We start from the raw sequence: 26350 nt of genomic DNA, 5'->3' as shown, positions 1-26350 counted from the left end.
ATCAGCACTGAATTACTTTGAACAAACCGTTGTCTCCTCCCCCTAAAGATGCACAGCCTTCAAGGCTGTGCATATGAATGGCAGTTTTATTTAGTGCTATATTGCTGGTCAGAAATATTTTGTTTTCTGTGGTGTTGTGGTTTAACCCCAGCTGGCAGCTAAGCACCCCGCAGCCGCTCGCTCACTCCCCCCACAGCGGGATGGGGGAGAGAATCGGAAGGGTAAAAGTGAGGAAACTCGTGGGTTCAGATAAAGACAGTTTAATAGGTAAAGCAAAAGCCACGCACGCAAGCAAAGCAAAACAAGGAATTCATTGACTACTTCCCATCGGCGGGCAGGTGTTCAGCCATCTCCAGGAAAGCAGGGCTCCATCACGCGTAACGGTTACTTGGGAAGACAAATGCCATCACTCCAAACGTCCCCCCCCTTCCTTCTTCTTTCCCCAGCTTTATATACTGAGCATGACGTCATATGGTGTGGAATACCCCTTTGGTCAGTTGGGGTCAGCCGTCTCACCTGTGTCCCCTCCCAACTTCTTGTGCACCCCCAGCCTACTCGCTGGTGGGGTGGTGTGAGAGGCAGAAAAGGCCTTGACTCTGTGTAAGCACTGCTCAGCAATAACAAAAACATCCCTAAATTATCAACACTGTTTCCAGCACAAATCCAAAACACAGCCCTATACTAGCTACTATGGAAAAAATTAACTCTATCTCAGTCAGAACCAGCACACGTGGAATGCATAGATTACACAAAAGAAGAGACATCCTGCAATATGATGCGATGTAAAATTGTTCTTTAAAAAAATGCAATGGTTTGTTCTTTTAAAGGGGATTTCTTGGGAGAACAGGGCTACTTTTGGATACCTTCAGCTACCACTCTCTTGCACCCAGAGCTGCACCTCTTCCGCAGTGTGCGAGCATGCCTGACTGCCTGCAGGCAGTGTTGGGACTTTCCCCTACGTAAATGTAAATCATGAAGCAGGGCCACAACTTAGGAAACAGCTATTGGTCATAAGTAACAACTGGAAAATTTAAATTGGCGGCTTACCCTCCAGGTTTGTTTTGAAGCATCTATTTGATGTGTGAAGCTGGACTAGTGAAGTGATGCTAGGGACATGACAACTTACAGCAGCTCAGAATCTTGCCTATCAATTTTTTTCTGAAAGACTATAACAAATAAAATAGCAGGCATTGATTATTCTGCCAAATGTAAAGATTAAGCAAACAGTAAGAAGCAATGCTTACCAAGCTGAGGAGGATTTGGACCTTTTAGTGGCTCTAACAGTAAGTCTAGAGCTAGTGAACCTCAGCAGAGTTCATATTATTCAGTGTACCAAAGAAAAAAGAGACCTGGAGTTATTAGAGAAAAATCCCAGCAGTTCTGTGTGTATGACTGCTTGGAAAAAAACAAATAGGATATTATGACGATGTAAAGGCATTGGAGAATTGAAATCACATGGCTATAGTCACATTTTCTATAGAACTGATGCAATATGGATTCAGTTGCAGTCGCCTTGCAGGAGAAATTTTATTTTTGGCTTAGCCCAGACAGCTCCAGGTTTAAGAACACTCATCAGGGGGGAAGGCTAAAGGGGTTAAGGAAATAAGACGCAGTAGAGGTGACCTATGGGGACTTTCATTATTATATGGAGCCTTGATGAGTGAAATGAGAGGAATTGCTCTCCATCATGAAAGGCTGAAATGTCAAGGGAGCAATCGCAAATTAATCTATTAAGAATAAGTAGGAGGTTGAACAGTGTGACTCAAAAGGGTAGAAACATATGGAATAAACTGCAGTGTAAAGTCACAGTGATTGCTAAACACAATCTTAAAGACATCCACCTACGATTTTTACAATGAAACAGGGATTATTATATATGTGTGTATATATGCGAGACAAAGTTTAAGCAGATAAAATGGATCTCTTTCTGTTCAGCTGCTCCCAATATTTGTAATGACTGGGTCTGGATGAGAAGTTCTGTTCTGATTTGTGTGGCTTTAACCAGAACAATGTGCCAGGAATTTTTCTTTTTTAAAAGACGCACCAATAAAATTTCTCACAGGCAGTTTTCTCTGTGGTGATTTTCCCGTTTTGCTGTGACATTTTTAACTTGAATTTAGTGTTTGTAAAAGGTGCTATTTGACAGCATTGTGTAACTGAAAGACTTTTTTTATTGACAGATCATGCACACTCAATGCTGGGGAAATTTCTCTATGTCAGCCTGGTGAGGGACACCCCCGCAGCCTGATGGAACAGCTTCCAGGAGGAAAAAATGGTAAGTCCACGTCAGTCAGTCCAATCTTATGTTAAATGACACTGCGTGATTATTTTTAAAGAGTTCGCATCGAAAGGATTTGGAGAGAGGCATGAAAAGTTACCTGACAGGACTGCATGGGTTATTTTTTCTGTTCCCCAGCAGTGGTTGCAGCTTTCTGGAGTGTTAATGCTTTGTCCACTAGCGGTTGGAGTGAGATCTGACACAGATTACCAAGTAAATTTTGGTGGAACTGATCCTGTAGGACATAGCTACCCCTCACTGTGGTACTTGGGAAGCGAGGGTCTGTTGTTTGCTCAGTGCCTGTCCCTGACGCCAGTCTTTAGGCCTCAACGTTAATCATTTCATGAAGCTCATGTAGTTTCAGACTTTTACCTTTGCCAGCTTATTATAGCCTAGGAAGATGAGACATGACTATGCTGAGATACAACCCCCACTGATGGCACTTTATAATACTGTATAACTGGGGGATTGCTATTGTAGGCAGAGAAAAAGGCAATAAAGCAGCATTGATATCCTGCCTGCCCTCTTATAGGAGTTATTGAATCAAACCTACCAGAACTGCCAGACAAACAATTTGCAGCTGCAGTCTGAAGCCTGACAATGACACAGAATCAAAAAGAAATAGTTGGAGTGCATGGGCTTGTGAACTCCTCTGCGACCCACCACAGCAGGCTCCCTAGGATTGTTCTCCTCTTTCTGGTCCTTTCCCTGTACAATTCCTTCTCTTTTCCTCCTCCCCCATTTTCTGTCCTACGTCTTGCCATTTTCAGCTCCTCACACCTTTCCCCCTCCCTTTTCTTTTTCTCTCTCATTGCCTCGCTATTTCCTTCTCTTCCCTCCAATATACTTCTTGCCTCTTGTTTGTTTTTCCTTTATGAGTTTTAGTTCCCTCCACTTTTTCTCATTGTTTGTTTCCATAATTATTTTCCTTATTTTTTATTAATTTAATTTCTCCCCACTGTTTCCCATACTCTCTCCTATTCTCCCTTCCCTGCTGTACCTTTTTTCTATTTCATTTCTCTCTCCATTTTATTGCCCATTTTTTCTCCTTTTTCTGCCAATTCTTCTACCTTCATTTTTCTTGAGCCATTTTTAGCCAGTAGCTAAGCTCCATGTTGCTCTTACTCCTCAGATGTGAGGATTTAAACCTTTCCTGTGCACTAGGATTTCCAAAGTGCCAATCCAGCTCAACTAAGGGGAACTGATGTGGTTTGGCTCTAATGTCTATGAAGAGAGATACTGCAAAAGCCAGCATAACAGTAGCACTTGCAAATACTCTGTGGCTCATGAGCCAGGCCTACACTCATAGCTGGCTTCAGAGCTTATCAAATTAATGGGATCTGGATCAGACCTGCAAGTACTGTCTTCCACACACTCAGGTCTTATCAGACTTCTATCCTTTATTTCAGTAGAAATCTCAACGCTTTCAGTTTCTTACAGTATACAGTTTTGCCTTGGCTTGGGGCATTCTGTTTTTTTTTTAATAATAATTATTCTAAAGCACATACAGTGTATGCAGGGTTCAATGGAAAGGGGCCATACTGTGAAATATGTCCAGGCTCATATATATTAAAAAAAAAAAAACCTTCCTAGTATTTGCATGATCGTAACAATTATCTACTATTTTGTGGAAGATTTTTCCATTTCCTTTCTTCTCTCGTAACCAGTGTCTAATCATTACCCTTCTAAACTTTAGATGTGCAGTCTTCTAAATGGCTGGCAGGAAGGTAGATAGTACACAAGTCCTCTTTTTGTTTTCTTTTTTTGTGCTACTCATCATAAGTGGCAGACTCAGGTTTTGTTTCAGGATTGGGTTTTTTCAGTTTCTTTGTTTTTTTTAAGTTCCTTGGTTTACTTATTTTCTCTATTCCCCTTTCCCCACCTACTTCCACTTAGGAGCATTTTGATTTCTTGTTCTTCATGACAATGATTCCTCACTTCATTTTAAAAAGTAGTTGCTATTTCTTGGCAGTCATACGTTCTATGAGAGCCCCACCACAAGGTGACCTCTTGTGAGGAGGCTGCTGCCAAGGCCAGCTTGCATTGCTCTCCTCTAGGCACACCAGGGCAGTCCCGTCCCTGGAGGGCTCTGGAGCTGTATAAGCTGCCTGAGAAAGGGAGCAGAGTGCTCACTGTCCTGTAGCTGACCACTACCCAGGAACCCAGTCAAGCCCAGATCTTGTTGACAGGATGCCACCTCTCCTTGTGTAAAATTATGTATAGTATAAGTGTGAAACTCTTTCTTCTCTCCCATTTTGTCTGCTTCCTTCTGTCTCTCCAGCTACTGCTCCTGTGGAGTTCAGTGCTGGTGAAAATGGAAAGAAAATCAGTTCCTCTATAAGTCAACCCTTTCTGCTCTGATTGGATTTTTCTCCTTTTGTCTGCTTCTTTATTTGATTTAAAACCTTAAACCCCTTGAAGGTTTTCCATTAAGATGTTGAGCACAATTTGGAATGGGGGGAGCAGTCAGAGCATTACCTAAAAAGTCCTAGTTTATTTTTAGCTAATGGAAGAGGAGGGCTGATTGGATTAGCCCAGCAATGTGAGTAACTGATGCAGACTGCTATCAACACATCAACAGAGGAAGGGTTAAGTACAGTTTCTTTCACTTTCTCTCACTCACCCCTTTTACCCTCTCCTGCTTTGCCTTTCTTCACCCAGTAACTGACACTTGCAACAGCAGTGCAAATTTCTGGGCATGTTCTAGTACTGGTCAATACAGGAGTAAATCTCACAGTCCCTCCTGCTGTTTCGCATTTGTCACCTGACAGCAGTAGATGCTCAGGAAGACCAAGGGGTAAGGTTTTAAAGCTTTAGACCAGGCTTTAGCCGTGTGACATCTATTAAAGCAATTGGGAGCGAGGTGGCTAAACCCGAGTGCAATTCTTTGTAATGGTACCCCTGAGAGCGCCCATCTCCTTTTAGCGCTACTATTGATTAGGCAATTCTTGACTTTGAGGAAGAAAATTGGTGTGTGCATCAAGCTTCTTTTCCTCAATTTGGCCTGGTTTGAAATTAATCATTCACCTTGAGCCATTTTTGTAAGCAGCTTTAAGCTTCGATAAATTTTAGTGTGATTTGATTTTTCTATCACCTTTCTCTATGGAGGCCTGTTGTTTACTGGTCTTCTCTAGGACATCTCCAGAGCTGTTTGGTCTTTATCCTCATCTCCCACATTGATCCTGATACGTTGTCCAGTGTGATTGTCCAAGCTCGGTAAAATGCTGGGGGTTTTATTTAATGGCTGTACACAGTGCATGGTCAGCAGTATTGAGGCCAGCGGGTACTTGGTTTTCAGTAGGGGCAATGCATTTGATGAGATAGACCATGTTACATTTTAGAATATTGTCCAGACCCTGCCTCTGTCATGACTGAAATGATGTGGTGTTCTTAGAAGCAGCACATAAACCATAAACAAGTTCCTCTTAATTTCAGAAACTCTTCCTGAATATTTGATATTTACTAGGGAGCGAAATGCCACACAAATGTACATGAATGTATACTTCTGTTTGTGAGAAGGTGAAAACAAATATGTAAAAATAAGAAAGACAGTTCCCCAACCTTCTTACCTTCTGCACTTCCCTTCCAAAATATTCCCTGTTCCTCTTTATTTCTCTAAATAAAGCGTAGGAAGGTTCTTCAGCATGCCATGTCATCATTTGTGGAGAGGCAGGACAGGCTCTGCATGAGGATGTACTCTTTGCTTTGGGAGTTTAGTGCATTATAGTTATTTATATGGGTTTTCCCATCTGTTTCTTTTGGGTGTTCTAGAGTACTCCTGTAAACTGTTAGGTAATGCTAAGTACTGCCAACCCCAAGTGACTGGCATCGAATAGCTTTTTCCTGCAATAAAACCCAAAGTGAAAGCTGAGCTGGACCTACATGGAAAAAGCTATCAATCCAGTCCAGTACTTCAGCAGCTAGGTAAATCTGTGTGAAGACTCTAGAGTCTGCTGCTGCATCACTTCTCTCAGTGCTGCTCCTTGCCTCCTTGTAGCCCTCTTGCTCCTCTGAGTAATCAGGCCAGAGAAGGTGGTATTTAACATTTCTGTGTAGCTGGAAGACCTTCATTGGGATGTTTGGGTGTGGGATGAGATGCAAACAAGAGACATGGAAATGGAAAGGAAATTCAGAAACATTGGCTTCAGAAAAATGAGTGTTGCTTATTCCTGTTTCTCTTCAAAATGGGATAAAGCAGCTCCTGAGGTGTCACAGGCAACCTAGGAAGTCCATCCCCTCCTTGCCCAAGAATGTTGATTTAGAAGCCCCACAAGCGGTTTTATATGGCATCCCTGTCTGTGTTGAGCTGGGAGTTTGTCAAAGCCCAAAACATTCTGTTTGAACAAGCTGGTGTATTCCAATGAGAAGTTGTTTCATCTGAAAATTCACAGTCAGTTCTACTGAAAATTCAGCTCGTCATGAGCTGAGTGTGAAATGTGATGCCAAGATTACAAGGATAGCGTTACTGTAGGACTTCGATGGAGCTCCAAGAGAAAAAAAAATATGCACCACCTCTCCCATTCCAGTCAAGTTCAATGGAAGTTTTTCTGGAAGGATGTTTTTAGAAATCTCAGGAGAATGACAAATTCCAAGCTCAGTTAAATATATATATATATATATATATTTTTTTTTTTTTGGTGAAATGACACAGAGCACAATTAGTGCAGAAACATGAATAATGAAAAATCTGAGCCAGATTGCCCAAGCCTATGTAAAAATACATGCAACTTTGGTATTGAAGGCCTTGCTGAACTAATTAATGAAGCATATGCAAACATTCTACTTTGCAAACATCCTTTGTACTTTGTTAGATCCTCAGAAATCACTATGGGGGGTCTGATAGGAAAAGGTATTTGACCTTTAAATTGTTGCTGTTGCAACAAATCACATCTATATGCTGTTTTACATTCACAGCTGATGTCATGTCACAAAGTCTGAGATTTATAGAGAGCTTTATATTTGTATCAAAACCGTCTCTATTTTAATTGAGGTTTGTCAGCCACACATCTGAAACTGGTGTTTTTCCACAAATATTTTAAGCAAAAATAGCTTCTGTGCATAGAGCTAAAACAGATATTCCCCACGGAGGTAGCACTTGCCATATGGGAGGTACTGCAGATGTAAAAATGCTGAAGGCCAGAGGGGGAGCTCCTTCTTCCAGAGTTCACTGAGTGGGCTCACGATCTGTGACTCTCACTCTCTTCTGCAATGTTGTTTCCATTTTACAGACCGAAGCAGAAGGCCAAAGAGGTTGGGAAAACAGAGCCATGATTTGATGGTGAGAGAGGAGAATGTGCATGTAGCTGTCTTCAACTGGCTTTTGATTCTTTTGTGTTGTGCTCTCCTTTTGAGCTGAATTGCTCCTTGGTTTTCCAGATTGGGGCGAAGCAGCAGAGATCAATAGTGAAAAGAGGAATTAATACCAAATTTGGTTCTGCCTGTGGTGCAATCCTGTTTATTTGCAAAGAACATACAAGATCCCGTTGCCTTTCCTGAGCATAGGAAAGATTCTACAATGGTTAACATATTGCTATCAGGTCTAAAGCATCCCTGAGCCAACACATCCCTGAGCCACAGCAAGACACACTTCATGCTTAAGTGTGTCTGAAATCTTTTGTCCTGCCTGTTTCAGCATTGCAGTACCAGTTTTGAAGGTAAAAATTTGATTCTACTGCTGCTTAAAATGCCTTGCTATCTCTCTGTTTTGGATAATGGCTCCTGTTGCTTCACGTAGCTGATTTCTTAAAAGACCTTAGTTTTCCCTATATCCTAAATAAAGGGCTGTAAATGTGTCCACAGATCTAAGTATGGCTTCATTAACTCCTTCACAGGAAAATGTTTAAGTATGTTAAAGTATTCATTATAATATAAAAGTGAGAAACAGTTGTGTCCAGATATTCGTAGCTAAGATAAAACATTGCTGCTTCCCCTGACCTCAATGGAGCAGCACCATTTTATGTCAACAGAAGCTGTTGTCTATTAGCAGTTTTACTCCAGTCAGTGATGTCAGCTTTTGATCATTGTTTTTCTTCGCCTTGTTCTCTGTTGACGTGGTTTTGGTCCACACATTCAAACATAGGCTAGGGACGATTTTTTTTTAATTCTCCATATGAAAAATTTAACAAGTGGGCATCACCTGCTTGAAGAACTGAAGTCATTTTCTGTGACCAAAGGGCTGCTCTCCTCAGTGCTACAGTTATTCTCCATAAGCACCAAAGTTCATTGGTGATCTCTTCGGTATGCTACATTTCATAATATCAAAGAAACAAGTGAGTCACAACTGCTCTACTCAAATTTGTTTCCTATCCTCTAATCTGGGATGCATCTCCCAGTAAAACAGGCAGGGGATGTTTCTTGACAGTTCTGTCAGCAGGTCTCCCCAGAAACCGCAAAAGATAGATCCCAGATCAATCCCTAAAACTGAATAGTTTTCCCAGAAATGGTGGGGGCGAACACCTGGGACTTCTCTTCCACTTTTACCATGGAGATAAAGAGCAAATGTACCAAACTGCATTAAACGCTCATGGCTTGGTTTTGCCAGGAGATAGTACAGGTGGTTTTGTGGTGCCTTCCAGCGTATCGGTGTCTTAAATCCTGGGAAGAGGAGTGACGAAGCAAGGTGACAAGGCTATTATACCAGACTAGTCCTGAGGCATCCAGCTAAAATGATGGCTGGCAGTGCCCAAGGAAGGAATGTATTTAAGAGAACTGTAATATCTCACAGTCTTTGTGCCATGCTGTCTGTACCTTTCCCCTCAGGGGGCCCAGGAGCCTCAGCTTAGTGTAGTAGGGTTCTCTGGGATGCATCCATGAACACGTCATCCCCAAGGCAGAGTGCCTTGCTGAGGGATGTGTTTGAATGAGACATTGCAGTTCTCAGTGGGGAAGTTTTAGTTTGGTTTCCTGTGGAATAGAATACCCAAGAACAGAATAAAATCAGCATTTGGAAAACATTCTGTCCCTCTCTACACTGATTTTCCAACATTGCTTTTCACTGCATGCCTAGAAGGTCCCATTCAATTAGGAAATGTAGAAGTGCATGTACATGGTTTAAAGCAGTGCATGGGAGGCTGTTCTATTTTCCAGGCTCTTAAAGAATGTGACCACAGAGGATATCAACACAGATTTGTGGGATCATCTTAGAAAAGGTTGAATATAAAGTTTTGTTTGCAAATACATATGCCATCAAAACGTGATTTACCAATGCTGTTTACCATTTGATCAGATAAAAGAATATTAGCTCTTAAAAATGGGACACAAACTGAATTCTCTTTCCAATGCAGTATATAATAATACCGTATTTCTCTGGGCTTGTATAGCTCCTTTTGTCATCCAAATAGACACATGCAGAAGTAGTCTTTGAGCCCTTTCCCACTGTTTCAGCACGACAGTTGTTTAAAACAGCAGAGGGCCAGGTACGAAGAGGGTTACGAAGCTTTGAGATGTCCTCTGGTGATTTTTGCTTCTGTGGCTTAAATGCTCCTGTCTGCAGCTATTCCTCTGCTCCACTGCTGGAATTAACTACCAGTGGCCGGAGAGTGACCTGCGCAATGCTCTCCCAGCACCTCTGACACTGTGTGCTGATGTGGGGAGGCAGAGGCACACGTTCTGCGTGGGCTGATAGCAAGTAGCTGGGACGGCAGTGCCTGGGACCACCGCAGCAACATTCCCAGGAGACTGTCATCATCAGGATTATGGCTCTGTTTTCATACGGAGGCTCAGTCCAAATCGGAATAAATCCCTCCGTTCTTGTTGTGTAGTGTATTATAACGGAATAACGTCAAGCCTGATCCAAACTTCACTCCACTGGTGTTTTTCTTTTAGCTGCACTGGGCTCTGAAAGAAACCTGATAAATAGCCTATGAGCAAAATTGTATAGAACGATCAACATGCAAGTGTCATGCTGCATTTGTCTCATGTTGTTAGTCATTATGAAAGCCTGCATAATTCTGGAGCAGAACAACAATTTCCAAACAGCAAATTGCAGATTGTGTTTGCCAACCCACAAAACATCACAATATTTGTTTTGAAACTTTATAATGTTATCAAGGGCAAATTCGCTTTACCCGTACAAATAGCCCCATCGAGACAACTTAGATTACACATGCGAGCAAAAGCGGGCAGAACTTGGCTCTGGGCACAAGAAAAGCAAAGCTGGCTTCCTCCTGTGGCGGAAATAGGGAACGAGTAAACACAGAGCTGGGGAGATACGTTACTGGCAAGCATACCACTAGGCACCCAGGGAGAAATGTCAGGATACAATTGAGATAATGGTACTCTGGCTCCCCAAATTCATACCTTATTTGCCTTCCTACCTCAGTCATTTGGAAAGACTGCCTTTCCACAGGTTTCATGCGAAGCACAGCATCCCCCAGTGCACCTCTGTACTTCTGCAGATCAAATTTATCCATGGTGTGAATGACCTTACCACTGTCAGAAACAACAGCCCCATTTTTTTGGCGTTAGACCCACTGAAAAACTAGTTTGTATTTCTGATTTTTTTATTTGGGTTATCAAAGGATTTTTAAAGTTAATTTTATTATTTGGCACTGCAGACATCACTGGGTTTAGGCTCAGGTTTAGGTGGAAAGGGTTTTTTTTTTTACGTTCCATCACCTATCTTGACAGATTCTGTGTGTGCCAGAGGCAGTCTTCTTAACCCTGGATCAAAACCTAATCTCTCCTACTTTCTTAAAACCTTTTCCTCTAATTCTCTCTCTGGTAAATTAATTCTGTTCTTTGCCCTTGAATAATTTAAAAATGTATAGAATAAAGTGTGTGTGTGGGGGGTTCTGTTCCATTGAGCAATACCTGGTAATCAAAATACTGCATTTATATCTTGCTGCAATGATCTCATTTCTATTGGGACAGCACTCCTGTGAGCACAGGCCCGTGTTGTGTTCATCCTGTTACAACCAGATAAACTCATAATGTAGACAGATAAGAGCTATGCTCATTAATCTATTAATTGCCTATTGTCAGTTGTCAATATGTTTCGCTTGATGGGAAGCCGGAAGATTAGTTTGTATTGTGAGGATGTAGATTTTTGTTCTGTATTACTATTATTTTATTTTGATGTGTGGAATACTACGAAATTACATTCAAACTGGTAGTGTCTCACCCGAACAGAGTAGAGCTGACTGCTTTTTAAGTTTCTGTAACCATAAAAATGCTATGCCCCAAATGACTGTAAAATAAAAAGCATATTTTCAATCAGAGGACCCCGCAAGAGCTGTGACTGTATTGAGTAACACATTTTTTTACGATGGGCATTCAGGACATCCTTAAAGTCAACACAGCCTGAGATACCCCGATTTCCTGGGGAAGCTAAACTCTGTGGGGACTTCATTGTTCGCTGGAAATTTGAGACTGATTTTGTCTGTGACTGGAGCTGCTGGAGCAAGATTTTATTATAATTGTGTGACCTTTAATACACCATGAAGAGATTTCAAGTTCTCTATTTTTCTAGCCTATAACAAATCAAATGTTTAACTATAATGTACAGTCACCAAGTTTACACCTTAAGAAGGGTGATTTTCAAGGGCTTATCTCTACAAAGAACAGTGGAGCAGAGACAGTTTCAAAAAAAAGGAAAAAAGAAGGGAGAGGAACATCATAGAAGCACTTTATAGACCTATTTGAATCACAGCTTTAAGTCATTTATATCACGGCCAAAAAGCCCATCCACGTGTGCATTTAATAATGATGGCCAATTCTGAACGGAGACTGGAAATTTTCCTCTCCATGGCAGGAAGCAAAAAAACCCCTCGCTGTTTCTGAGTTGGTAACTTGACCTGTTTGAATTATTTTATTACTTGCGAGACTATCAGCCAGGTGGCCAGCATTTAAACTCTGAGGACAGGTCTGGGAATTGATTTCTGTGGAACTACCATAGTTAAGAGCAGCTGATGATTAGGCAGCTCAGGCATTTTCTAGGCACATTTAGGCAGCTCTGTCTGACAAATAGCAGCTCATCTGTGGGGCAGTGATCTTCATGCAACCTATGCACAGGTTTGAAGGATACAGGCAGATCTTCCACACTGTCCAGGACATGTAATGGTGTTACATGCGGGGACATAAGAACCTGCCTTCCTTATTTTCTGCCGTTACAGAGGAAAGCAGTTTATCACCTCAAGGTAAACAAGGTGTGTTCCCCTCTGGCTGCAGTCACCCCAGTCACGGGTGTAGGAGTCCATTTACAAAATCCAGAAGCCTCTGTTATTATCTTGGTCGCATAGAACAGAGTTTAATCAGATGCGTTTTCTCATGATGTGTGTGGGGGGCCAGGGTTTTATTTCCAATTTTCAAGGAAAAAAAAGTTATGGAAATGTGTGTGGGTCTTTTAATATCCAGAGAAATTCTATTTTCTGTAGCTGTTTTACTCTTCTGGGCTTCTTTCTTTCTGCAAAATGTTAAGGAGGGAAATATATTTAAATTAAATGAAATTACATGAAAGAAGAAAGGATGAAAAAAATCTCCCTTTCCACTGAAAATGTGCCAAAACCCTTTAAAGTGAGGAAATTACTTTTCTAAAATATCATTAATGTTTTAGCTTATTTTTCCCCCAGTTTTGGAAAGTCACAGCTGTTACAATTTCACTCTTTCATGTCTCCTCTAACCTCTCCAGAAAAGAAGGGGTTTTGGAACACAACACAAGAGCAAAAGGTAAAATAGGAAACACAGAAAAAGAGAGAAGGGAAAAATCTCTGGCTAGGATTCAGATAGATATCTGAATTCACTGGACAACAGTCGGATATTTGTATTCAGTGCCTCAAAGGTACAAAGTGATAGAAAGGTGTGATTGGAAGTTTAATGCTTTGAAAACTTATTTAAAAATAAACGTGATCCATTTAAATGCCTGCAAAATAGAAAAATTCAAAATTCAGAATTTTTCACATCTGCCTGTTTCAACAAACTTTTTTTCTTTTACATGAGTGAAGTATGGCTAAGCGCAGGGGACCCCACACACAAAGTACATGTCATATCCTCTCCCTGAGTATTTATTCACTGATGAGGACTGAATTGCAGAGAGATTAAATGCCTCACTTCTGGTCCCACAGGAAATATGTGGCAGAGTCTTGAAATGGACCCAGCTCTCCCAAGTCCCAGATGAATGCCTTAACCAAAATCTCACTCTTCCTTATCATACTTTGTTTCTCTTTCTTTCCAATATCTTCTCTAAACATTTCTTTTGTTTGGTTCGTTGAGGTCAGTGGTCTCAGCTTGTTGCACACACCACAGAATTTCACCCTTTATGTTTTTTTTTCCTTTGTACATTGCCTATATATTGAGTTGCTAGCTTTGCATTTCTTCTTGCTCTGGGATCCCTCCCTACTGTGCAGAAGCTGACAGCTTCAGGAGCACAATGTTTTGTCATTTTTGACCTGTGGGATAGTGCACACCCCTTTTTAGCCCATGTCCCATTGTAAGTCATCCCCTTTTGATCTGGTCTCCATCCCCTTTTATTGACCAGCTCCCCTATTTCCACTAAATGTTTCAACCCTGCTGCCTGCTCCCTTTGTGCTTTCTTTAATTCTCAATATTTCTGCAGGAGGACTGAGTCTGCCATCAGTTTGTTTAGTGGAGCAGAAGACAAAGCCAGGCTGGTGCTGCTGCTGTTGAATAGTTCATCAGTGACAGCAACCTGTGCTGCAGAAGTTAGCCCCCACGGACACTGTTTTCACTCTACTTGAATGGAAGCTCCTGGGGGTCTTTCTTTAAAGAGACCAGGGGTGGGGAAGGCAGGAAAACAGAAAGAAAAGGAGTAAAATAATTATAGCAATAACACTCCAAATTTCTCAGTTGTGCGTGGACTTGGCTAATCAAAATGAGAAGTACCTTGGGTACCTGTAGATGGGGTAGGTTAAGAGGTTGTTCTTTTGTCCCACCATGGCCTCTGCAGTGGGGGGCAGTGACTTTTTGTATCTCTAGATTTTCTCTCTGTTGTTAGATTAGGTGCTGTCATCATTAGAAACAAGATCTTTTTCATAAGCACTTGCACTTACTGAATGAGGTATAGCCATGACCAGGAAGGGAAATGATCCTTGTCTGGGCCATCAAAGGAAGATCACACCCAGTACTGCAGATCTGACTTCTCCCGACTGAGCTAAAACTGAACCTCCGTGGTGACTAACTGCAGAGCCATGCCTACCAGGATAACAGGGAGAGGTGCTGGGCATGCGTATAACAAACCCCATCTTCCAGTGCTTCTAGAACGCACGTCCCCCATCTTGAGAAATTTTCTAATTAAACAAATAGTTTTTTTTAATTATACTGCAAGAGACAACAATATATTCTACATTTTGATCTAAATGAAGTCCATTTTATTTAGACACAATAGGAGACAGCAGCTGTCTTTGTTAGAGGATGCTGAGGCTAAAACTGCATTAGTCTCACAGGGCAAAACCATTTGAATTGTAGATATATGAAATGATATGCATAAGTAAGGAAAACATTGGTTGTAATGGACAAGACTAGCGAAACAGCTCGCTCTTTATTAATCAGAAAGCCAGTTTCTTAAAAGGTAGTAGGCAAGTAGTTTTAACAGGTTCACAACAGATATCCAGCCAGAAATTAAAACAGAAATGTGAAAGAAGAGGTAGATGCTGAAAAGTTTCAAATCTATTTTTTTAATGTACTTTTGGGCCATGTAATGGATTTGCTTGAAATCATCCAGATAATTAAATCTTTGTTCACAGATTACATAACATAAATACTTGGGGGGTGGGGGGGAGATGGACTTTCTCCATACAAATAGGAAATGCGTTTTGTGAGAAAAACTGGATGTAATTTTAATATAGAAGAAAAGGGGAAGGAGAGGGGGAGGAATACCAATGTAAGAGTTCATGGGCAAACATAAATTTGTTTCTATTTCTGAATTACAACAAGGAACATGCAACTAAAACTGGTCAAAAGTGGTAGAAAATACCACTGAATATATTTTTTTTTTCTGAGTATCTCCCATTGAGTGTAAGAAGAAAACCTAATCACACAGTATGTACAAGTGTATGTGTACATTTATTGTATGTGCTGCTCCGAGTTTTACACAGGCTGTTTACCTTAGGGAGTTAATTCTCCTATAACATTTTTCTGGTTCTGCAAAAACTTCAGGGTCTTGTAATAAATTTAACATAGCTGACCCGTATGGCAAGAGGCTCATTACTTAGTCTCACAGTATGTATTTATGCAGAATAGTGTCTGTTTGTTTTATTCAGTAGAAGGCCATTTCCATTAGCAAATCACTTAAAGATTGTGATGATGGGGATGCCAATAGTCAGAAGAGGGAAAGCGCTAAGCATTGGAATATAGCATAGCTTCCAAGTCCTGTAGTTTTCAGAAATTGTTAATGTTTTGATGCTATGTCTTAGCTGCAAACAGAGTTTAAACATGATCATCACCGGGTTGGATTTATTTTTCTTTGGGCGAGAATGAAGCTGTACCATATTGCATTGGTTTTCTTTGTGGTTATTACATGACTGTCTACCAGCTGATTGTGGTGTTGCTGTAGCATGGCTTCCTTACCTCCCTAAATGGATTTATGTAGTGTTCTTGTATAACTGGAGAATTACTGAACATATATATTTACTTCTTGATCCTTTCTCCCTAGTACAGAGACTTGCCAGTGGTGATAAGCACCTGGAGTGTCCACCTGTCACCCAGCACCGGTGCGGCAGGCCTCAGGGGGTCTCAGAGAGGCAGGTTTGAGGGCACTTTCTCGGCAGCCTGCTGTACATTGAAGGAGCTCCAGCTCTCCCAGGCCCCTGCAGACATCCTTCCTGTTGGAGTGCTGGAGAGAGTGTAGTGCTGCATGAAGTCCTCTGATGCATGGGCAGCTCCCAGCCAGCTTCTCAGAACTTCTTGTGCCAGTAGTCAGGAGTTGTAGTTGTAGATCCGTGGTGCAGCTTTGCTGGGACAAACACATGAAGAGAAGGCAGAGAGCTCCCAGGGCGGAGGTGCCCGAGGAGGGCCAGGCTCACACAGGTAGAGCTAGAGAGCAGCGGGCAACGGCAAGAGCGCACAAAGCTGGAAGTCTGCATGCCATTTGACAAAGAAGCATGGGCAGTGGACTGGCTTAAGATGTAGCCCTGGCAGTTTTTCCCATAGTTCATCAAACGGATAGAATCACAGAATCATAGAATCATTTAGGTTGGAAAAGACCTTTAAGATCATCGAGTCCAACCGTTAACCTAACACTGCCAAGTCCACCACTAAACCATGTCCCTAACCGCCACACCTACACGTCTTTTAAATACCTCCAGGGATGGAGACTCAACCATTTCCCTGGGCAGCCTGTTCCAGTGCTTGACAACCCTTCTGGTGAAGAAATGCTTCCTAATATCCAATCCAAACCTCCCCTGGCACAACTTGAGGCCATTTCCTCTTGTCCTATCACTTGTTACTTGGGAGAAGAGACCGACCCCCACCTCGCTACAACCTCCTTTCAGGTAGTTGTAGAGCGTGAGAAGGTCTCCCCTGAGCCTCCTTTTCTCCAGGCTAAACAACCCCAGTTCCCTCAACCGCTCCTCATAAGACTTTTTCTCCAGACCCTTCACCAGCTTCATTGCTCTTCTCTGGACACGCTCCAGCACCTCAATGTCTTTCTTGTAGTGAGGGGCCCAAAACTGAAAACATGGATGTTTATTTCCAAATTGCTTCATGGAATCTAACCTGAGTCTTAATTGCCCTTCATGATCTCCTGTTGTTATAGCTGACCTGTTGTGCTTTCCCAGCTCTTGTGGTTTGTCCAAGTTGTTTTTTTTGTGGGGTAGTAATTGTCATAATTATTGAGACATATTGGGATCATATTGGGACATAATTTGTCAAAAATTATTCTACTTAAATGGTTTCAAGCTCTTGAAAATGTCAGGCATATGTTTACGTATTTTGGCACAAAGTCTTCTGATTTTAGGTTCAGAAACAAATTAGAAAATATTTAAAATTAAGTGGTAAAGTGGAAGTGAAATGTCCCAAGGTCATTGAAACAAAATATTTGATCTAAATGATCAAACCAAGTAGTCTTCTAATTTTTAGTTACGAACACTTTCAAGATTTTGAAAGTGCTTTTTATCCAAGTTTGGGGATGGAAAAATATAGAACCTCAAAAAATTTCTGAAGGAGAGAAAACCTGTTTCTGTTTGAGTTCTCATTATTTATACCACTACAAAGTGCTTATAAAATATTACCATTCTAATTTGTACCATTTTACACCTACTTTGCATAGCAATAAGGCAAACACAGCCTTATAAATAAAGATAAGGATGTGGAATCTGTTTTGTTTAATTGGGACTTAAATGATTTCAGAGGGAATAAGGTAAAAGAAAACTAATGCTTTTATGTATTTTTCAATATTTGATAGTCTTCTGTTTTTATCGGACTGAGTAGGAGTCATATGATCATCTAGTTTCATATAAGAAATACTTTTTCTTATGTCTGAATCCTTAAAATTTTTATTTAAAAACAAGGAGTAATTCTGGATTGCTTTAAAGAACTGGCAACTAACTTAACACTATTGAACATTTTAAAGAAAAAAATGTTTATTTACATGTGAAATATGGAGGCACATTGAAAATCTGTCTTCTAGGAGCCCTTTTTGCTACTGGTGTATCACTTATGCAGTGAAAATTACTGTTCTGCTATCGGCAGGGATTAACATTCACTCCTTCCACTTTGAAATATGCTGTTTGAAGTATCTTACCAAATGCTGATAGCTTACAAGAAAACTTGGAAAAATATTCTATTGCAGATGGCGATTTTGAATTCCAGGCACTTTGTGTTAAAATTCTTGATTTTGATTTCACAGTGTGATGATTATGATCTTTTTCACCATCCCTGTGGTAGGTCATTGTGCTAGTAATCACATCACCACCAGTGTGAGTTCAGAGGAGTATACACATAGCAAAGTTCGGAGCTTCAGGACATTCCTGAAGCTCCAGTCTCCACAAATATCACAAATACATCATTGCCTAAAAGTTCTGATATCTTTAGATGGTGCCCGTTTGAAACATAGTCCTTTCAAATAACAGTTTGCTTGCCTCACCAGAAAGAGTTCCCATAATGGTGGCAGGGGCAGTGGGTACTTCTTCCCTTTGAGGACGGGAAGGAAGGTTTTGGTCAGGGGTGATATGTAACATTCATTTAGAGGCCTAAACTCTATTGGTTTACCAATGGGCTAAACACAGCACTAAGAGAGGACAGGCACCGAACAGCTTTGTCTGCATATTGTTGATGTCCAGAGATGGTTTAACAGACAGGATCAACTGGATCTTAATTTGAAGGACAGTATTACCTCATCCTTGCTTTCATGGGACTTAGCCATCCTGCCCTCTTAGTTTATATTCATAATAGCCCCTTTTTTCATATTACAGTGATGTGAGAACTCTGAGACAGCAGTTACCTACCCAGTAAAGCAGCTGAAGCCATTGCATCTGTGTTTAGAAGTAACTTGTCAGCTGGAAGTGAGGAGAAACCAGTACTCTGTGTCCTGCACCACTAGGCAGAGATCTCCCTTAAATGTTCTGCAGATCATCAGGGGTGGCTAAAAGCAAGAAAATCCCATAAGGAAGCTATTAGTAGCATGATGGGCAAAGCAGTCTGCTCTAGTGGTACCTGCTGACCAAAAGGACCAAAGATGAGTTTCTACTGAAATTTAAAACAATGAAGTAAGGTGAGAATTCGTCTGCAAAACTGGATCTCCATTTAACACTGAGGGTATGCAGTTACACAGCTCCACTGTTGTAAAATTACCCAGATACTAAGAGCATTCAGTAAACCTACTTTACTACACCAAAGCTACATTTACAGGTATGCAGTAAAACCCAAGTGTTAAAATGATCCTATCAAATTGCTTCACAGAGCATCAGAAATAAGATAACCTTGCAGAATTCCTCCACCCATCTGCATGGCAGCGAGCTTCTTCCACTGGAGCTAATTTATAAATGTTGGCAATCCTGGTTCTATAGGAGCAGAGTTTTGTGGGCTTTCAGATGACTGTAGCATTCTTTGTGGCTGAAAATAAAATTTGTAGGAGTTAATTTTCTTAAATGCATGCCCACTGTGAGTTCATTTGTGTCTCATAGCAGAAAGGGATTCAAGTGCAATGCAGTAAGAGAATTAAACACCTCTTGATTTTTCACTAAGTGAAGCACAACTGTGCTGAATGTGACAGGTAGCATCTGATACCGAGAACTGGACATATACTGAGTTGCCAGTTATGCACAATTTTTGCTGGAGTATAGCAAAAGTGGTATGACAGCTTATGGTATGTATCACAGGACTAGCACTATTTTGTTAAAGACAAGAAGCTGTTGATTTCATTTATCACAGTAGTTCAGGTGTGTCTCAGTTTTCCTCCTTCCTTGTCATCCTCTCAATTTGCTGACTTCATTTAGTTTCATCAGAAAATTTGAAGAGACTTGTACTTTTGTGTCACTCTCAGGTACTTCTGAAGACTGTAGGAGTTTTCTTTCTGAATTTTCAGTTCATTGAGCTGCAGATAGATGTTCTTTCTCATCTAAAACTCATCACTTCCTTAGCATTGGAGAAAAAAACACATTTAGGAAATTAGTTTGTGACTTTCTTCAATTTGTTCCACATACAACTGCTCATCAACAGTACAGCAGCAGGGAATTGGCACACAGATACAAGTGTGTGTTCAAATTAAAAGTGTATTCTCCACTTTTATTCTTGTGTTGTGCAGCGATTATGGAAGGAAAATATTTTTATCAAGCAACCAAAAGCACGTTAACACCAAGGAAAGCTGTTGCCACCTCCTACCTTCTTTATAAGACAGTAAACAAGGAGAGAAGCCACAGTAGGGTCACTGTGAGGAGTACGAGCCGTGCTTGGTGTGACTCCCCCTCTCTTCTTTAACAGTCAGTCCTGAATCCTTGGCTGACGTAAATGGCCAGCTCTGGTGTCTCCGCTCACCTTCCCTTCTTTTGTAAGTGTATGCAATAGCCTCACAAAGTACATATCGGGTAGTGTTTAAAGAAAAACTTCTTGATTTTTAATTATGGTAACGTTGAGGCACAGGAAACTGAAGAATGAACATGCAAAGTAAAAGCCTGAAATTTCCCATCCAGACCCTGCATTGATGATGGCTGTCTGTGGATCAGGCCTTAGGTCTGGGGCAGAGAAGTGTGATTTGTAGTTACCTAATGACAGCTAGAAATTAAAGCCGATCTCTGTGCTTTTGTAAATAGGTTGCAAATGTAAATGCTTTAACTTAAAATTTTTTTGGGGGGTGGGTTGATTACTTTCTCATTAAATTTGTACCCTGGGAAAGAGAAAGAGAGAAAAAAATTTGAACCTGAGGAAATTATTTCACTTCATTTATTTCTAGGATAAATTTTCCATTCTGACTCTGTGTTTCACCTAATTCTCTGAAATTCGAAAGGTAATTTTCACCTTTTTCTTTTAAAAAATATGATGTGCTATGCTTTCAAAAATGGCCGTGCTTGGCATTTGTGCCACACGGTCCCAGAGTCTCTCAGAGAAGTGTGCTCTTTATAGAATAAGAGAAGCATATTTTTTATTTTTTTTAAGAATACCATATAAACCATTAAGCGAATCTCCTCCTGCCTTTCTTCCACCCCCAAAAGTGGGGAGCTGGGAGTTACAGTACGGAGCAGCCTATTGTGGCTCTGTCACTTATGCAAAGAGGTCACGGATGATGGAGTCTGGAATACAAAAGGTGTAGGGCACTCTGCATCTGCGAGGAGGGGATCAAAACAAATCTCCTCTGTCTAATACAGAACCTATTACTGAATCAAATGCGGGGACGTGAAGGGTCCAAGTGTGCTTTTAATAATCTGTGTTACAAACAGACCGTAATCTGCACAATTAAGCTTCTTGGAGCTGGCAGGATTTTGTGCAGTTGGCAGTTTTCCCCTTGAATAAAGGTCAAAAAGAGGGGAGTGAATTAACTGATGAATACCTTTTTAAAGGTATTCTATAGTTCCATTGAATGTTAGAAATATTTTCTTCGTTGCGCTAGTGGCTCTAGGGAAGAGCGAGTTCTGTGTCCTAATTTAAAAACCCGCCTATTTCAAGAGTAGAGACAAGCTACACAATAAACGAAGGAGGAAGGGGGAATAGGAAACCTCCCTCTGTCACCGTGTAGGTGGGAGCTGGGTTATCAGCATGTGTCCGATTATAGCATGCTGTGGATCAGGCCCTGGGGAGCTCTGCTCATGTGAGTGTTACCTTAGAGTTGCCCTTAATAGCTATCCCTGACTGTTTTCTAGGTTACCATGAGTGTTTCTGGACCTCTGGGAGAAATGGTGGGGACCTGGTGTACTCTTTCCTGGGTGGACGTCTTGCTATCCAGAATATGATTTCTCCAATACAAATGCGTACTCTCTTTCTTGCAGGGAGATAAGAGTATGGGCAGTTCTACCCAAATGGGTGGTGTAGGGTTGCTCTCCCAGTAGGATAGCCTCTTTTCTTGATTACGATGATAAGGAAGTGTTTTCATTTAAAGAGGAAAATGCTTGAATGGTTTTCTCATCCCTCGCCCCTCCTCTTGGCAAGCAAATGCACTGTTGGGGCACTGGGTTTATCACAGGCCAAAGGGGGAATTCTCTTAGGAGCCTCATGTTGAAATGTTGGCAACACATCACTGAGCAGTTCTAAAGACCTCAGGAAGCCCCAAATTTCTCTGAATTTTCCCACCACCAGCCTTGAATGTAGTTGCCTCTTTGGCCTTGCAAACTTTGGGAGAACATCAAGGAATCTGCTTGCAGCCGCCATAGTGTGCTCATCAGCACAGGGGCAGCCCCTCGGGACGGGAAGGAAAGTTGATTGGAGAAAGAAACCACCCACATACTAATCTTTTTGTTTCCCATAGTTATTTTTTCTTCACTTTTTCTCCTTCACAAAGTACACTTAAGGGAAAGGCATTATTTGCCAGAATCTTTTCTGGGAGAGTGAGCTGGAGATGCTGTGCTGCCTTTGCTGTACGCGGTTTCTCAGATCCTTCAAAAGCCTCTGTCCAGCTGTCTCACTCTCTCTGCCACTGTGTGGTGTGGTCTGACTTCCTTCATCTTCTGTGTGTTGCCACTACAGTATAAAATCAGGGGCAAATAATTTTCCTTCGTTTACACTTGACCATTTTGGGGCAAATTAATTCTACTACCACTTACTTGAAGAGAGGCTTGCAGAATCATGGAGGGAGGCGGGGGAGGAGGACCGGATTTTTTTTGTGTGTCTGGAAATCAAACATGGTCTGACCGAAGTCTCCTTTTTCCTCTTCCCCCCCCCCCCTTTTCCCCCCCCCCCCCCCCCCTCTGCCTTTTTTTATCTTTTCTATTTTTACTTAGGTGCTAAAGTTAAGTGTTTACTGAATATAATTTCAAATGACAGTTTAACTTACTATTTTACTCAAAACTGTAATAGAAAAATATTTTCCCTGTATTGTTAAAATGCAACTCGATTCCTGCTCAGCTACCCACGCTCTGTAAACAAGAATGCATATTTGCTGTTGATGTGTGGAAAATATTTTTTTTTAAATCACAGAATGGATTAAGAATTAAACTAGAAACAAGATGAGGAAAAAACCCTCAGAGCTGTAATCAAACTTCCATTCCAACAGCTGAAACATGTTATTACATCTTTCAGCTGATTTATCGTACCCAAAGAGATTTCATAATCATTCTCAGTATTAAAACAAGGGGAATAAAGGCACATTTCAATAACAATGATTGTTGTTTGGAGAATGCCAATCATGTCTAGGAATGTTATTTACATCAGACAATATGTAGATATTGTGCCTCCAAGCCTGTTCCTGTTCGGTTTTGTTCTTTGAGTTACACAAATGAATGTTAAGAAATGTTGACAACGAGGTTCAATAGCTAAATACAATAACTGGGGTCCTGCTGACTTCCTTTTGGGAGGAGAGAAATCTTTACTACATAAGTAATGCAATCTGATGTAGAGATAAATGCGGCTATAAATGTCTGAGCTATCTTTGGTATGAAAGGTGGGGAGAAATTGAATCCGTGTACTAATTTTAATTTGTATTCACACATTAGCTATAGCTAATTTGAAAACAATTAAAAGACAGGAATGAGAAAACCAGATGTGGAGCAGTGGAATGTATTACAGAGAAGCAGGCTTCACTTTGTGTTATTTTCTAACATGCAGTTTTATTTTTGCTGGTGTCTGTCACAAATCCTAAAATACCATTACAGAGTTAGCAGATGGTTCCCAAGTATTCATACCTGATAAAGCCTCCTGGGTGATCAAGCACTGAAAAATCAATATATTTTTCAACTTTCAATGGCTAGCTATTCAGTTTCATTACATCTCGCTATTCCTCCATGGCTACTGTGATATGGACACTTACTTCACCATTGCATTAAGCTCTAATCTCCGGGCCGGCTGATACAGGCAGTTAATGAATAGCTAGAGTACCACCTCAGTATGCTTCACAATTCTTCTGATCTCAGTAGGATGTTTCGAGTACTGTGATCTTGTGTTTAGTAACACCCCACTTCTTCCCCCTCTTTTTTTTTCCACACATGCACAGACACCCCTCTCCAGCTGTCACCTTGCTAAGCTCTGAAAGGAAAATTCAGTAAATACACATTTTAGCAGAAATATTTTGTTGTGACATTTGACTTTTCTAAATAAATAATATCAGCAAGTCGCAGTAAGTCAGATCCATGCCCCCTGGGTGACCATATGAATCACGTTCTTAAATCTATCATTTTCAATAAAGCCACAACTAGAGATAGGTCTTTAAAATGTCCTGCTTTTGTCTCCAGATTATCTACATCCCCCACAAAATAGCTACGCTCTCTGACTGACTGTTAATGCTTTCTTTAAATCATGTTTCTTTCCCCTTCTCCTAACTTAAACTCACAGTATGGGAAAGTTAACTTGCAGTAAATGACAAAGCGTGCGTCAGCTTTGTAGTTATTACAAGTACCTGATTATCAGTCTTTGCCATGCACTTTGGCCTTGATCAGGGCTAGATTTCCAACATGAGGCATCTCTTCATACTCTAGTTTGCATGGAAAAAATAAGTGCAGGTAAAATGCTAGTGAATGCATAAAGTATGAGCATGCACATGGGCACCCTCAGAAACTGTAGTATCCTATATATTTTAATTTTCCATTAGTATTAAAGATTTCACTGAATTTTGCTATTACAGTTTATTTGAAGTTGTGGTGGGAGTTTATTGTCATTGTTTTTACACATCAGGCTTATTTTACATGCACCCAGGCACATCGGTAAGCCTGGGGCATCCAGAAAACCTATTGAGTCTGATTAAGGCATATCTTAAATTTCAGATATAGGTCTTGATTCAGTCAAAAGTGCAGGAAATGAGAACCTTTTGTTGAAAATGGAAGCATAAATATAAACCATGTGAATATTTCCTCTTAGCTGCATGAAGAGCAAGAGTGAGTCTTTGCATGTGCCATGGTTATGTATGGAGAAGATTGATACTTCAATTATCAAGCCCTTTTTATCATCAGTGTTTGTGCCTGGCAGCTCTCAGGTGGTCAGTACCACCACTGCCACCCCCCCAGAGACCCCTTCCTCCCAGAACAGTCAACACGGCAGCAGGAGGAGGCCAGGGCTCCACGCTGTCAAATGCTACACATGCCTGAACACCCGTGGCTCCGCTCTGCCAACAGCAACGCTCTCCTTTGATGGTGTCCTCCATGATGGCTTGAATAGGTACTTGTTGCATGGTGTTTCACGCGTTGATTCCTGTCCAGTGAAATGCCGTGGGTCCAAACTCAGCAGGCTCTCCTCCAGCTTGATTCCTTGCTTTCGTTGTCAAAAAAGTGGCTTTAGAAATTGTTAGGTTGATGGGAATTCATCACTAAAGTAATTACAAATTTTTGTCCACCGGAGTCCTTCCTTGACTCAGGCTGCAAGTATTCAGCCTGTGCTGCCTGACCACGGGAACCAAATAACTTTGGAGAAAAAGACCTGTGTCATCTGCAGGCAGTTTTATTAACATCTGAAGCACACAATTGTGCCATGTAGGACCCGAGTCCACGCTAGAGCCCTTTCATTACCCTGCTACATGGCTGGATTTATGCTAGTGGAAGTCCTAGCTAAAAAAGCTTTTGTACAATGATTAATTGACCTTAACAAGTTTAAGGATGCTTATTTGCACACAGTTATGAAGTGTTGCAATATGTCACAAATGAGAGTGGCTTCTATTATAAACATAATGGCATAAACAGTGAAAGCTGGTTATATTTCCTTAAAAGTTTATTGCAGGGAAATGGGGAAGCTTGAGAAGCTAAACAAATCCAGGCAATAATGGAAATGTAGCATGAAATTACTTCTGTAAACAACAGCCATTCATTATTTGAACATTTTTCATAAGAGAGTAAGCAGACGAGTGTTGATGTTAAAGGGTGTGTGTGGAGGGGGAGGAGGAAGGGGGGAGATTATGAATTTCGAAAGAAATCTTCCAGGGTTATACAGACAGATGTACATCTGTTTAAAAAAAGAGGTATGTAAAGCACTGATTGATCCCTGTATATTAACAATCGATGCCATTTTCTTCATTAACTTCTGAGTGGAGCACAAAGAAAGGTGTATTTGATTTAAGGGGAAGAGAAGGGAGCACTATTTAATGTTGATTTGGTGTAGTGAATAACCCCAGAGAGAAATGTAAATACCAGGCTGCAATAACATGACAGCACACTAATCATATTTACAAACGATATTAAATCTGTCCATTGTGCTTGCCTAGCTGCGGATTGGCCCGACTGTAATTGTCACTGTAACCAGCGCTGGCTTGTGGGAGAATTTAACTGCAGTGATATAAGGTGAATGCTAGGCTTATTATTACTTTATTATTACCCGGTTTATGTTTATTAAAACAATTTGTCATGCAGAACAGGAATGGGAGAATGGGAACATTAAATCGTGCTGTACTCAACCTGAAGAAATGAGTTACAATAAAATTAATGGCAGGCAGGCCACAGCTGACACTTGTAGCCGTGTGGAGCAGCTACACACTGGTTCGTTTCATTTGCTGATCGTTTCTTGTTAGGGTCACGCCATTAAACTTACATATTGAGAACTACTGAAAATCTGAGGCAA

Source organism: Pygoscelis adeliae, unplaced genomic scaffold, assembly GCF_000699105.1.
Source record: "Pygoscelis adeliae isolate BGI_AS28 unplaced genomic scaffold, ASM69910v1 Scaffold166, whole genome shotgun sequence".
Classification (NCBI taxonomy): Eukaryota; Metazoa; Chordata; class Aves; order Sphenisciformes; family Spheniscidae; genus Pygoscelis; species Pygoscelis adeliae.
The sequence above is the reverse complement of the archived record's forward strand: the minus strand, read 5'-3'. Positions refer to the sequence as shown.